Source organism: Euprymna scolopes, chromosome 17, assembly GCF_053919585.1.
Source record: "Euprymna scolopes isolate OS-2025 chromosome 17, ASM5391958v1, whole genome shotgun sequence".
NCBI lineage: Eukaryota > Metazoa > Mollusca > Cephalopoda > Sepiida > Sepiolidae > Euprymna > Euprymna scolopes.
The window spans coordinates 54,466,214-54,481,689 of NC_136498.1; positions in this window are offsets into that span (position 1 = coordinate 54,466,214).

Sequence of the window (15,476 nt, forward strand, 5' to 3'; positions counted from 1 at the left end):
AGTTCAAAATTCTTCAGTGACTTTTTCTATCTTCAAGGGTGTGTAGAAATCTATTTTACAGATGAGACAATCAGAGTAGAATACTAAGAGAGTTACGACTTGGATACATCCTTTCAACCCCTGGAGGAGGGTTGTTGTCATTTCCTCCAATACTACTAACAAGTTAAAACATACCATGATCTCTATCATCTAAGATATACAAGCGTATCATAGAGTTGATGCCAAAAACGTAAATTTATCTTATCTATCGGCTATTTTCTTTATTCTGTACAGTATTTTCCCAATGATCCATGGCGTAACGGATAATTTACTAAGAAACATTCGTCTCTAGATAACACTTTTCCGGAGGTGGAAGGTTCATCTCTTTGTGCGAGCAATACTAAAAATCCAATTTTGAACTACTTTAGACTTTCCTTAGCACCAGTAAATAGAATATGTTACCCCGTAAATAGTTCTGCTTGCAAGACCGTACAGATTAATGAGCTCGAAAGAATGATTCCCGTGTTCAATAAGGCCCACCTGAAAAATGTCGGAGATTATATCGAACGAAACGTTGTGAGTATAATATTCAAGATGAAATCAGTGGGAACAATTCAAAAGACGAAAAGGGTTGGTATACCGTAAAAAACACCTGTTCCCCTCTTGTATTTAAAGTTTATTATTATTATTATTATTATTATTATTATTATTATTATTATTATTATTATTATTATTATTATTATTCTTGGATTGATCGATGCCGATTATATCTTTTAATCAAGATCACAGAATAGAGATAGATTATCTTCTAATCTAATCATGAAATTTCTATTAATTTCGATAATTGTTTTCTCTCAGTTGACCTGATATGTTCGCTTAATATCAGAGGTTCTCAGATGTATTTTCGATTCACCTGGGGGACATAATCGAATATAGAACCAATTGAATCAGATGCGATGCGTTATCTTCATGAAATTCTCTGTGCTTTCGCATTATAGCTTTAAGTGCTTTTATTCAAAACTGATAGAAATTAACACCAATCCAGATGAGAATACGAGTGAAGCAAGAAACACGGATCAAAATTTATTATTCAGAGACGGCACTTTCTATTTCCAAATGACTTGACCTAGGTGAGCACAAACCTGTCATTTAGCCCCAGTGGGCCCGTAGAATCAGAAGTATGGAGTTATTTTATTTTAAAATTTGTTACAAAAATGAGAATCTTCACTTTTATCAGAAATAAAATGTTCCTATTTACTTTGCCTCCCCACAAGGGCAGAGTACGATCCTATGGTCGTTTTTAATGTGGATAAAATGAACAAAAATTAAAATTGTTCTCAGCCATGAAAAATTTATCCTCCACTTACTGAGAACAAAAAATTCAAGTGTAGCATCAGAACAGATACTATACTTTGATCTTGGCCCGAAGTTGAATCTGTGGAACCTTCTATCTATTGATTGTTTTCATCTACTAATCATTCCCTAGTCATGTTTTTTACAGATTAAGCAGCACACTCAAAAATAGCTCGATCCCTCTAACCCTTCTCTAATCACATTTTCTTCGGATTAAGGAAACCACTTAAAAGTAGCCCGATCTCTCGAATCTTTCCCTAATTATTATTTTTCAGAGTAAGCGGCCTACTTAAAAGTAGCCCAATCTCTTTAATCTTTCTCTTAACAACCAACTGACACTACAAAATGCAATTTTTTCCAACAAGATGACGCTACATTCCACACGTCTAACATATCATGGATACAAGTTATTGACATATTTACAGAAGAGAGAAAAAGAAGCAAACGGCCATGCACAACGCGTTCCCCGGACTAGTCATCATGTGATTTTTATCTCTGGGGGACTTTAAAACAAAAAAGTTTATGACAATAATCCTTAAAATCTAGACGAAATAAATGAGAACATTACCAACGTTATCAGGAGAACCACGAGGGAAGATCTACAGGCCGTTTAAGCAAACGTTAAACTTGCCCAGAAATGCATAGATGTAAACTGAGAGCACCCCCTGCATTTTTTATAGCACTACAGGTAAATTAAACTATGCTACAGGTAATTTAAACAATACAAGAAATTTTCTTCTCTGTACTACATTTTCAGGGCTATTTTTAAATTGGACTTTTTGTACTTTAACGTTGATCTTTTCAGGACTATGTGAATAGGCATCTCAGGTATTTGCGATAATCAGTTTTCCTTCTCGTTATCGCCCTACATTAAGTGGCTTCACGCCTTACCTGAAGCGATTTCCACAAAAACAAATATTTGTCTCATGCTATTGACCAAGCTCTTACTTCTTCCCCATTGCAACAATGTTACACTCCTGTGTCTATTTTACAAGTCCTTTTAAGAATCTGCTCTGATTAACTCACGTCATCTGTGTCTCCTCTAGCAGCAAAATTCTATCCCGTATAGTTGATATTCTTTTAAATGCTGGAAGACCGCATACTCTCATTTATTCATGTTTTAAATTGCAAGAGTTTGAAATTCCTTTCCGTTTTTCTACTTTCCTTACTGTACTAGCCTGCAGTAAATTAAAAGTAATGTGAAATAATATCTCGCTGTTAACCCCCACCTATACTCTCTTGTTAAACATCTTTACACACTAACGAGAATCATGCAGAAACGGATTGCTACTCAAAGCTACAGGCACGCTGACAAGAGAATCGAGACCAGCGAACACAAATACACAATGCCGCGCTGCCGAATATTCGCATACTTATATTACTTACACATATTAATTGCCCACTGGATTTTTGGAATTATTACTTTTTGGAATAATGCACTAATTGAAAGTCATTTTAGATTTAACATATTTTGTAATAAAATTTGGGTTTTCTCATTTTTTATTTACAAAACTCTGTTTATGATTTAGTTAGAACTTCTTAATTGCTGACCATCTATTACACAATATTCCATTTATTGAATTTTTAGTAAAGCATCCTTCTTAATTTTTTTATTCGCTAAACATCACTATTGATATTTGATCCATATTAAATATCCTGTTTTTTTTTGGCAGTACAAAAAATACCCTTTGCGTTTTCAAAATTGCCTTACCAAAGTCATGGGCAACGATTCAGTTTTAATAAAAATGTGGCTATCTTGCTTAAATATAATGCGTTGCCAAGAAAGATAAAAACAGAAGGATAGAAGAAGAGCGTGAGAGAGAGAGAGAGAGAGTAAAATAGGAATACGGAGAGGGGGGAAATTTATCTGTGGTAGAAATCTAAGACTAGCCCAGCAGATAACAAATGAAAAATACCTTACAAAAAAAAACAAAAAACAAAAAAAAAACAAGATGATGATATTGACAACATATCTATCTTTCATTAAACATGTTGGATTAAGTATTTTTGCCGGTGCCAGATTATATTTATTATATTATTTTATTTGTTATTAACTTTTGGAAAACCTAAACAAAATAGCGATTATTTTATTGAGTTTTAAGCATAAAATGCCAAAGCGCTTTTAAACAAACAAGTTGACAAACCAGATTATGCATTCATATAATCTAGTATTTCTATAAAGTATCTTGAGCGTCGTTGAAAAATTCTAGATCTCATTAGAAATTTCCTTGAAATATACTAGACCTTTTGACTATCTGCTCACAGTGTCCCCTTCAATTTTATAAGAGGATGATTTGGAGTTTATATGAAATCTAAAGTAGTCTAAATTCATCTTCAGATAATTCCTTCATCTCGTAAAATATGATGTACATTAGAAATTATTCACACGTTAGCCTTATTCTTGATTCTAAAAATGTTTCTATTTTGTAAAGCATTGTAACCGTATTGACTTCTAATGAATAATAGCAGACGTTACCTAAACTTATTACATCCATCCCTAGTTTATTTAAAAAAAAAAAAGAAAAAGAAACCCACTTAAATGTGATGTAAAATGTTCTCTTAAGAGTCTACATTTGTTTTTTATAATTTAAGAATTTATATTAAACAGAAATTTTACATTTGGAGAAAAGATTTTTCGCATGTCATCAACCTGTTAAAGTGTTAATATTATTTCAGTATTCACGAATTACTCTGAGACATTAATTTGATTCCTCCTCATAAAATTATCACAAGAAAAAAAACATTGCTTCTATCGCTGTAAACAACTTTCATTTCTTTTTTCGTAAGTGTGCGTAATATTAAACAGACTTTCCATTAACAGAGTTTCTTTCCAAAAACACGTTACTATGTAATTTCTCTCCAGGGGATACAACATGGCCATCTTTCAAATTCAATATTAATAAATCCCTATCTGACTGTCTTCATAAGTTGTTCCGTACGCAGACTACCCGGTGACAATCCTCGGCCAAAGTCTAGAGAGAAGACTTCGTCATACCTCAGCGTTTTGGGATGAGACTAGAACCTGTGTAAAAATTAAACACTTGAAGTCATCTGTCGAAAAGTCAGATAGACGGAAATCATCGCAGTGTTTATTTACCACGGACGCGAAGGTTAGATAATCGTCGTTGTCGCTTTTTTGCATGTTCAAACACTTTCATCTTCTACGAAAGAGCGTAGAATTCGGGCTGAACAGTTCGGATAAAAGTTTGATCGATTCAGAAAATTCCAATCACTCGTCTTCCTGGGGAGAAAATAATCCATGAACTTGCTATGTTCTGTGGTCGCTAATTTCCTCAAAAGTAGGCGAACTTTCTTAGCGTTGCTCCATTCTTGACAATCAACGGTGAATAAATCCTCATATCTCCGATAGAAAGCGTCAAACGTCCCATCCACCTCCGGTTGGTAGTTGAACGTATCTATAGCTTTCCATATTGTACTTTGGGAAAAAGCAAAACTGTTGTCCCTGTGTTCCATTCTATCGAATATTTTTAACAATAGCTTTGCTTGTTTCGTTTGGTGACGTAGCATTCTCTCCTCCAATGGTTGTTGCCCCTGTATTGTAAGTTGAGCTGTTTATCATGTTCTAAATTTTCCTCACCTTTCTGCTGCTGGTCAATCTGGGCCTTCATTAGCTGTATCAATACTGCCTAAATCTCCTCCATCTCGTAATAGCATTTTTCCAAGTGCACAACAAGAACATTATTTCTATTTTTGACTTGAGACGAGAGATAAAATAATAAAAAAGATATTCTTTAAGTGTGTGCGTATGAAAAGAGAGCAATATATCCCTTACTTCTTGGTAAAAACCTTAGCGATAACCCAATATAAGGGTTGACAAAAAACTTTTACTCGCGAAACAAAAAACAAAAAAATGTACTATGATACACTACAGTTGCGAAAGAATAAACATAATTGTGGAACTGTCTTGCAGTTAACCAAAATGGATGTTTTATGTGTGTGTGCGGGGGAGTTGCCCCCACGCGACAGCAAAAACATTTTTCACTTTAGAACCGACAGTTAAAAATAGAATATTTAATAAAATTCAACTCAATGAAAAAGTAGTATTTCTTTTTAGTCCAAGTAAAACGAAAAGGGAAAACACATTTCTCTCCCGTTAAATTATAGCATAATGTTAGCAGCAAAACTAAGGTAAAAAACAACTTTTCACTTCATTAAAAAAATGTTCAAATTGGCATGAGAATAAACAGTCTTCAGTTTACAATAGAATTGTTCTTAAAGTGATTATGTTGTTAAATATCACCTGTGAATATTCTCTTCCAAGAGATATTAAAAAAACAAGCAAAACTTACTTGTTGATACATGAGTTATTCAATAATTTAACACAAGCTGAGATAAGTGTACACTGTCACATGGAATTTATAATCCATAAATACATAAAGACATACCACACATCACTTAACACAGAATTTAACTAATAACCAAATAAACAATAACTATGCTGAATTCTACTTATTCACCAACGCTACTTACAATGCTGCCCTTATAATTCAATACCGTGTTTTAGAATGGTTTGCATTTGGCGAGGAAATATACTTAAGTTCGAGATATCATTTCTGGTTGTAGCCAAATATCTTTTCTTGGACTAAAGGGTATATATTTAGTGCTAAATCAATATTCTCCTAAGCATTACTACTGATGTCATATGTATATAGGGTAATCTGGGGCAATTCCATACCTATTAATTTCTTTTAGATACACTGAAGTGACTGTAATTTTGTTTTTTCTATATCGATGTTGGATACCTTACAGACGATTCATAAAAGCACATCATGAGATATTAAGGCGAGTGACAAAATAGTCAATACTAAAATGCGGGACGAATATAAAATGCGGGACGAATATAAAATGCGGGACGATTATAAAATGCGGGATGAATATAAAATGCGGGATGAATATAAAAAAATTATAATAATAACCTTATTGCCAAGGCGAATAAAACGGTGTATTACACACCAAAAAGTGCATAATTGCACAAAACATAGTATCATATAAAGTAACTGAGGAAATTCCATTCCGAACTTGTGGCTTGAATTCTGTTTCTAGGGTAAGGCATATCAGCACTTTATATAGATAAAACTATTACAGCCAGTTTAGAACAAAGAGAATCAAACAGAAGATAGAAAATATGTTCTGTTTGAGCTATACATATAGAAAATGGTTTAGTCCACGCCAGCTGTTTGATAATTACATATTATGGAAAACACTAATAAATTGGGATACAAATGAGGACAACCAGTAAACTAAAGATTTATTTTACATGAAGAATATGCATGGGTATGAGCAGGAAAGAGAACGGCACAGAGACACTGTTCAACTTTAAAATCCTTCTGACAAAAGAGAAACCACACAAGCCTTAGCTTATAGCAGAAGATAAACTTTCAAACATGTTTCTTCTGATTTTGGTAGGAGCCCAGTAAAGGGTGCAATCACTCTCTGAGTAATCGTTGTTTGTTTGTAGCACTGTGATGCCAGGGTCTAGATCTGAGGTGTAAGCATCTGCCTGTCCAACACTTACTTTCGGTTTCCTCGTACCGGTATTCTGAGTTTTCCTACTGTCCCTCGATCTCACTCAGTTTTTCTTTTTCTTGTTTTTTTTTTTGGGCTGCTTCCTCTTCTGCAGACCTTCAACCGAGGGCAAGTTCTCTCCATTGATTGACCTTGCTCTGTTGGCAACATTTTCTTCTTTCAAGCATTGCTAGCATGGGTGTTAATTTGCTCACAAAAATTCTTTATAATCTGTTTAACTGAACTTTATGTAATCGTAGACATTTGAAGAAGCGAGAGAAGAGTGAGAGTAATCTGTTTATGTGGAAGGCACATCTGCATATGCTGATGAAGACACAGGCAGCGCATCTGCTCTTAATGTCTGGCTGCGTATGGGCGCCAGGTGGTGTTTTGAACACTGTGTTTATGTTCTCTACTGAAAAGCAGTTTTACTGTTTTAAGAAATTAATGAGACTTGAAAACATTTTTAATAAGAAACATGTTCAGATTTTCCGGGCAAACCGAACAATTATTAAATATAGAATAAGTATCATACAAAATCAGTAGTAAGGAATAGTAGCAGAAGTTAAATATGTAGAAGGAAAGCCTTGTACTGTTGAACACCTGTTTGTGTAATATTGAAAACTATGGGTTGCGTGCTAAAACAATTTGGGAAATTCAATACACCAAAGGTAATTTATTTCCCTAAGTATATGTTCATCTGTCAAATCATAATTCGATATCAGGGAACTCCTATACTATGTTTGGCATTTTCTTGGTAATTATACACAAACCCCTAGTAAATAACAAACGGAACAGTAGAGTGAACAACAATACAAATAAGGATGGCTCTGAATTGTGTCACTAGGTCAAGTGATGTTCACTGTAGATAGCAGAGGAATCTTAAGTACTTTGAGGGGAAGTTACCAAACCACGCATCGTCTTCTTGAAAAGAGTTCTCAAAAGGACCGAATTAATTTCAGCTCTTTAACGAAAAAGATTTTCAACTGAGGATGTATGAAATTGCCACAGGTATTGAATTGCCTCGGGTTACCCTATACAGTGAAGACATGCATATTGTGTAGAGGTCTTTATTGCGTCACGGTGACAGGGTAAACGTCTTTGTTACTACTTTTCGTTATTGTTTTATTTTCAGTTAGTCATTAAAATATTTATTCAAAAGGCGATCACTTCATGTTAACTGTCATACTAGAGTGGATTGTAGTTGCGATCATAAAATAAAACACATGTCTCTTATTGACATATTAAAATTCGTTTGATTTCCCTCTGTACCTATGTACATGTATGAAAGTATATGAAAAATATAGTTTCCCCAACTACTACTCATCCCCTATTATACTGCTTAAAAAAGACAGTATCCGACCTAATAGGTACTAGGTGTGCTTTCAGGAAAGTCACTTTCAGAATTACAAAATAAAACAAAGATAGGCAGATAAAGACACCTTTTCAATTGTAGCTTTTAGTTACAGAAAAATGCTGTCTATAGTATTGTGCAGGTCTATGAAGTTTATTTATCCATACCTTGCCTTCTCCCCTTCCAAAAGAGCTTAGATCATCACTTATAGTGGCTTTACTGGGAAACCCCGAAAGATCTGTCAGGGCAGCTTTTTCAGACAAGTGAACTCTTTTTCTTGAAATGTCACTGTTGGTCGCTGGGAAGGAAATATGTTCTGCAGCTGCGTATTCGAGCTTCAAAGAGAAGATAATGTATGGAAGTGACACCCAAGCAACAAGAGTTCAGGATGGAAAAAGATAAATAGTATTGTAACGGCATGATGAATATTTTATGTGAGTGTTACAGTCATGCTGGAATATAATGACCTTAGAAGAAGATTAAAGCTTGAGAGCATGGAAACATGTGCGACGAACAGGAGGTTTTGACGGTATAGCCATCTTGAAATAATGGATCGAAGTTCTTGGGCTAGTAGATGTAGAACAGTTTAGATAGCAGGATCAGTTCCTACGAGAATGCAAAGAGAAACATAGATAAAATTGATAAAGAAGAATTTGAAAGAAATTGGGATAATTAAGACCTTGGCATAAATCACTTTTTCCATAGCTACAACGTAATAGATGTACTGAGACTTAAGCTGCACGCAGGAACGCCAGCAACCACTGTAAAAGAGAAATAAAAAATGCAAGAGAGCTATGTGCCCAGTCTGTTAAATTCAAAGTAGCTGATCAGCAGCTTGGTTCCTACGAATTTTGGCAAATAACAAATCATATCCTGAACAGAAGAGTGTGTTCTATTCCAACCATTATCAATGGAACAGAGATCATCTCGTCAGCTTCGGACAAGGCCAAACAATTGGCAAATAACTTTGTAACTAATTCTACCCTATGCGACGAAGGTCATCAACTCTCCATATTTCCTCCTATAAGCCAGAACACGCTAGGTAACATAAAAATATGTGTGCATGAGGTCGCCAAGCTAATCAAGAACCTTGAATTCCAGTAAAGTAACTGGCCCTTCCGACATTCCAATTAAAAAAGCTTCAACCAGAACTTGCTCCCTTACTTACGAAACTGTTTAAGCATTGCCTTAAGGTAAAAGGTTTTCAAACACCCTGGTAAACCTCATCAGTGTGCGCTGTATTAAAGAACTCAGGTGATAAATTATCTCCCACTCAATACAGAACAATAAGTCTCCTGCGTGTCATGCGTAAGTTGTTGGAATCCATATTAAATAGAGAAATAGTCAACCACATCAGCAGAAATAACCTTCTTAGTGACACGCAATATTGTTTCCGTTCTGCAAGATCCTCCGCAGATGTGCTAAAGGTTTTATCTCATATGATTAGTGAATCTCTTGACAAAGGCTCCCTTTCTTGGGCAATTGCTCTTGACATATCCAAGGCCTTCGACCAGATTTCCAGCTACGGTATAACTGGAAATGTTCTCTCTATCATTAAATCATTTTTCTCTGATAGGCTCATAAGAGTAGTGTTTGATGGACAAAAAATAGAGGCCTGCAGTATTAATGCTAGAGTCCCTCAAGGGCCCATCCTGGCCCCAAATCTCTTCCTGATCTACATCAATGATCTCCATAAACACATACTTAAATCATTCGTTGACATGTATGCTGATGACACGACCATCTAGGGCAACACACCAAAGGCTGTAAATGACAAAGCTCTCTCTGAATTTCTATCATCTGATCTCGAACGCGTGGTTCAGTGGGGGAAGATGTGGCAGGTTACCTTTAATGCATCTAAAACCAAACTCCTATCTTTACATCATCAACGCTCTGATCCCCATCTGGCATCAATTGAAATGGATGACTCTCGTCTAGGAGAAGACCCACGTTTTGACAAGCTTCTGGGCTTTACCTTCACTCCTGATCTGAAATTGAACACGTACATCAAGTCTATTGCCAAGGTTGCTAGAAAGATGGTGTGATCCTTCTACCGTTCCAGAAGATATCTAACTACTGATGAAATTCTCTATCTATATAAAAGCCAAGTACGTCCAATGATGGAATATTGTTCCCATATCTGGGCAGGAGCTGCTAAAAACAGCCTATCCTGCCTTGACAGAGTACAAAATAGATTTCGTGGCTTAGTGGGAGATGCCCTTTTCTCTTCCCTGCAACCTCTCTCACACAGAAGAGACGTTGCAAGTCTATCTTTGTTTTGTTATTTCCATGGCAGGTGCTCGCCTGAACTTCGATTTCTGGTCCCCCCTCGCCAATCTTTTACGAAAAACACTCATCTAGCTGAATCCACTGTGAAAAACTTTCCCCACTCTTTATCTATACCTAAATCAAAGCGTAGATTCCACGAACAAAGCTTCTTTCGCACGTCTGTGGAACCCAGTAAGTTCCGTCTGGCTACTTCCCATCTGAATACAACCTGGATGTATTCAAATCCAACGTAAACAAATTCCTGATGAACCGCCCCCTCAAGTAGACACTTTATTAAATCTCCGCACTAACTTACTGTACTTACAATAACCCTTATCCCTGAGTGGCTTCCGGGCCTTGATAAGTGGTGATCACCTTGTAATAAAAATAGGTTCTTTGGATAATCAATTTCTTAAACATTTTCAGCAGATTAAACAGACGTTCACATATTGTTGCTTCTGCTGCTGCTGCTGCTGCTGCTGCTGCTGCTGCTGATGCTGATGCGCAGGAGGATGATGATACAGAAGAAATACGAAAAACGGGGCAAAAACAATATCTATACTACCATCCCGCATTTCAGGCAGAACTCTCCATTTTTCACTGCAACTCATTCCTAATCGCATTTTGACCCGTCATTCTTCAACGTTTGCAAGATTGTAGAAAAATTTACTGAAGCCTTAATTGATTGATTATGATTTATGAAACACTGAAGCACCACCATTCCTATGCAATATAAACGTAACAGAACTTATCAGCTTATACCACTGCCGAAACAATCACTTGCTTTAAAAATATAGAAAACAAAAATACATCTTAGAAGTTTTGAAGCTGATGAGTTTTGTTTTAATCTATAATCCCACTTTTTGCAAATAGATAAATCAACTAATATATTAATCGGTTGGTAATACATAAAGTAAATATTACTAGACTATGAAAATCGAGAAAAAATGTTTATGACGTAAAATGACTCAAAGAGTGAACGAGAGAGGAAGAGGGTCAATTTCTTGGACACACACGATGTGTTACCATGTACATTTTAAATGCACTAATAACATTTTTATTAAATAGTGATTATCGACCTGTTCTTATAGTCCTCCAACTAGTCAGTAATTCAGAACGGAGATCAATGCTAATAAAGCTCATTTATCTTCCAACAGTTCTGTCTTAACTTAATTTCTGCGTATGAAAGAACTTATTTGCAGGCAGCGTTGCCTCCTTCTATATTGATTATGTCAAGGGTGCATGCAAGAACAAGTAACAAAAATGTATTTCTTGTTTGATTTTACTTCAATCGAAATTCTTGAAATCCAATTTCCCCTTCCTGGAGTTAACACTTGATCCTTATACGAGATACATAGGTGTTCGATATTTCATTAAATTCGCATTTACCTCCCAAATATTCAGTCAGTCAGGAAGTGAAAAAATCATAAATTTCTATAATTGACCAAATAACTTCGTTACAATATATCTCTCGTGTGGTCTCTTGATCTTACGGGGTCAAAAAAACAAGAACAAATTTTGTCTGATATAGTATCAAGCTTATAGTTGTTACTATAGACACTGTAACGCTTGATGTGTACTATTCATCCTATAAGCTAGTGTGGAGTATTAATACCTATTGGATCTTATTTGGGTTGCAAACACTACGTTATTTTGAATATTAGTTTAGGAATATTTGAAAGAGTAATGATCCGATGTTAGTTTATCCTGACAAAACGTTGTACAGTGAGATCTTAAATACTAGAATATTGATCGAGTAAGCAGCTACGTTCTCTCCGTTCAGTATATCTTCTTTAGTGATCTTTGAAAACTTTTAGCTGTTTTTGGAAGGTATGAAGCCTACATAATTGCGTTTGAACATAAAGAAAGAATAAATTAATTCTCACCTTTTATAGCGTTATCGTTTCATACTTTTATTTTTCTACCTTTCTGTATACATGCAAAATTTTCGTCGATATTAACAATAATTGATTAAATCGATTTACAAAAAACTGGATTACTTGCGAATATTTAGAATATACTTACTGATGACTTTTCAAATAAGGCAATTTAAATTAAACTTGATGGAAAGTAAGATATATCGATTAAGCATCAGCAAGAGTTAGGAAAGTGAGGAACTGACTGATTGCCCTTCTCTCTCTCTCTCTCTTTCTTTCTCGTTTTCCATTTGTCTCTCCTGACTTCCGTTAAGAATGCAAAATAGAGAGAGAAGTATGTTACTAGATGTTTGATCCCCCTCCTTCTGTCTATCTCTCCCACCTCTTCTTTTACATTACGTTTTCGATCCTTTTTTAAAATATAGCGAGTTTGTTTCAGAATTATCCAGAAGTTTTCGTCCATATTTCCAGGTCAGAAGTAATCCTTATGTAAACTTGTTTGTGTGGATGTGTTCATGGCCCATGTCGTCGTTCTTTTCGCACGAATTTGGTGTTTGATTATTTTGTGCAACTGGTCGAAAGGTCGATCATGTGGTTTCGGTTACCTCTCCAAAATAATATCCCTTCCCCCTCCCAAAAAAAAAATCCCAACAAAATCCCAACTCAAGTTTAAAGCAAGTGACGGTATTATATTTAGTTTAATAAGATTAGACTTGTTTACTTTATGACTAAATTGCTATTCTAACTATACACAACTAACTATATATAACAATGTAAAATGAAAAATAGACCAACAGAAACAAAATTAGACACCGTTTTGCTGACATCGTTATGGACGAGATATTATACCCTCCTTCTTATTTATACTGTTTCCTTTAGCTATGATTTTGTATATGACGTCATCATATAAGACGTCATCTGAAAATGATGGATACCCTATATCTATAGAACATATATGACTGCTACTACGTCATCTATTACGTCTGTTAACAAAGAGACAGGATTATTAACTTATTGTAATACTAGCAGGTCAGCCCGGCTTTGCTCGGGCCCTATTTACTTTTCGTAATTTATATATTGGGAAGTGATGTATAAATTACCATTAGCGTATTAAGTGATGCTCTTTGTGCAAACAAATTCATCTTAGGTAATTGGACAATTTCAAAACATTGTTAATTCACTGCTCCCATAGCAGCAACCAAATAACGCAATGGTTAGTCCCGACTGTCATTTGGACAGTAGTGTTTCGATACTGGCTTGAGGTAGTTACTGGTTTAGTCGCACTGATGAGCTGTGAAACATTACTGCATGTGGATTACTATATATATATATATATATATATATATATATATATATATTATATATGTATATATATGTATATATATATATATATATATATATATATATATATATATATATATATATATATATATATTAAAGAAACGTGACTCACAGCCACGTAATATACATCTAAAATCTCAAGTGTTTATACCCCAAAATCAATGCGGAGTTTGGTAGAGTCTGCAAAGGTCAAATCTTTCAACTTTTACGTCTTGCCAGCCAAATGTTCGCCCAAAACTGATTAAAAAGCTTTATGCATGTCTGAATACCATTTATGTAAAATTTCAAATGTTTCGACTCAAAATTGGCTGAATATTTTCCGCAAAGGTAAAATCTACTCAACTTTGTCCCTTGGCTGCCAAATTTTCGGCCAAAAACTGCTTAAAAGTTTCCTCATGTCTGAATACAGTTTATGTAAAGTTTCAAATGTTTAGATAAAAATTATATATATATATATATATATATATATATATATATATATATAGTTGCCTTTCTATATACGAGATGTTTAGGCACAATAAAATCGAGATACGAGATGGCTTCAAAGCAAAATCCTTACGCAACATACGAGTGAAAATCCCAGTTACAAGTTTGAAGATGCTACCGCTGATCGAATGCGTCTCCTAAACAATCCCCGATTTTATAAGGAACATGTCTGCTCTTACATCGTTTCCGTCAACATCTCGTCTTATTATGACGCCTTAAGACTGTTATCTCTTTTTTGTTCATTCTTTTATTCTACGTATCCTATTAATTAACTCTTAATACAAGCGGTTTTCTGTGAGTTTTTGGTACTTATGTGAACTCGTGAACAAGGTGTTTCTGTCTACAAAGAAGATTATACAGGATTTATCTAATTTGGTGAAAATTGCCGCTTACAGTAGAAAAAAACACCCAGAAAAAGCTGTTCTTGCTTCTGGAAACAGCTCTTTTAATGACACTTGCCTTATGCATTTCCATAACATTTGAAAGGGAGGCTGAGACTAACTTACGTGTATAGGTGTCTGCTAAATATACATGCAGCAAGTTAAAGTGATGCGAGTTCAAATTCAATGAAAAAGAAAATATACAGAAGTAAAAACTGATAATGTAAAAAAACAAACAAACAATACAACAACAAAAAAAACAAAATGCAGCCAAATATTTAGTTTGAGTTCATTTCCAGTTTATAATTTCTCTCACTCCTCCATTCATATCCGTTAGCTGTCACAGTCTTCCGTAATTGTAAGTGATCTTATCTCGCATTCCATTTCCTTAATATCATCTTATTTATCTTATTACTGCTTTTCATGTTTAATTACTTTTTGGATTTGTTTTTAGTAATCAGAAATATGTGTTGGATAGTTAATTAGGGTTAACTTGGATGATTGTGTTAACCGGAAACGGATTAATTGGTTTTTAGTTCATTTCTTATGAGAAAATTTGTTCCAGATCCGAGAAATCCGAGATACGTGTTTTACCTCGCTTGGGTAAGAATTAATCTCGTATGTAGGACGGAACTATATATATATATATATATATATATATATATATATATATATATATATATATATATATATATATATATATATATATATATATATATATGCATAGTCTTTGAAGTTTTTAACCTTTAAAGCTATACCAAAAATATTTAAAAAATAGCTTTTTATCATTCGTTAGAAAACCATCTAGTCAGTAAGTCATTTAATCACCTGCAATCACTGCATCAACTCGCTCTCGAATTTACTATAACCCTAATAATTTATTTTTAAGGGATCATCAGTTGTTTACCATTA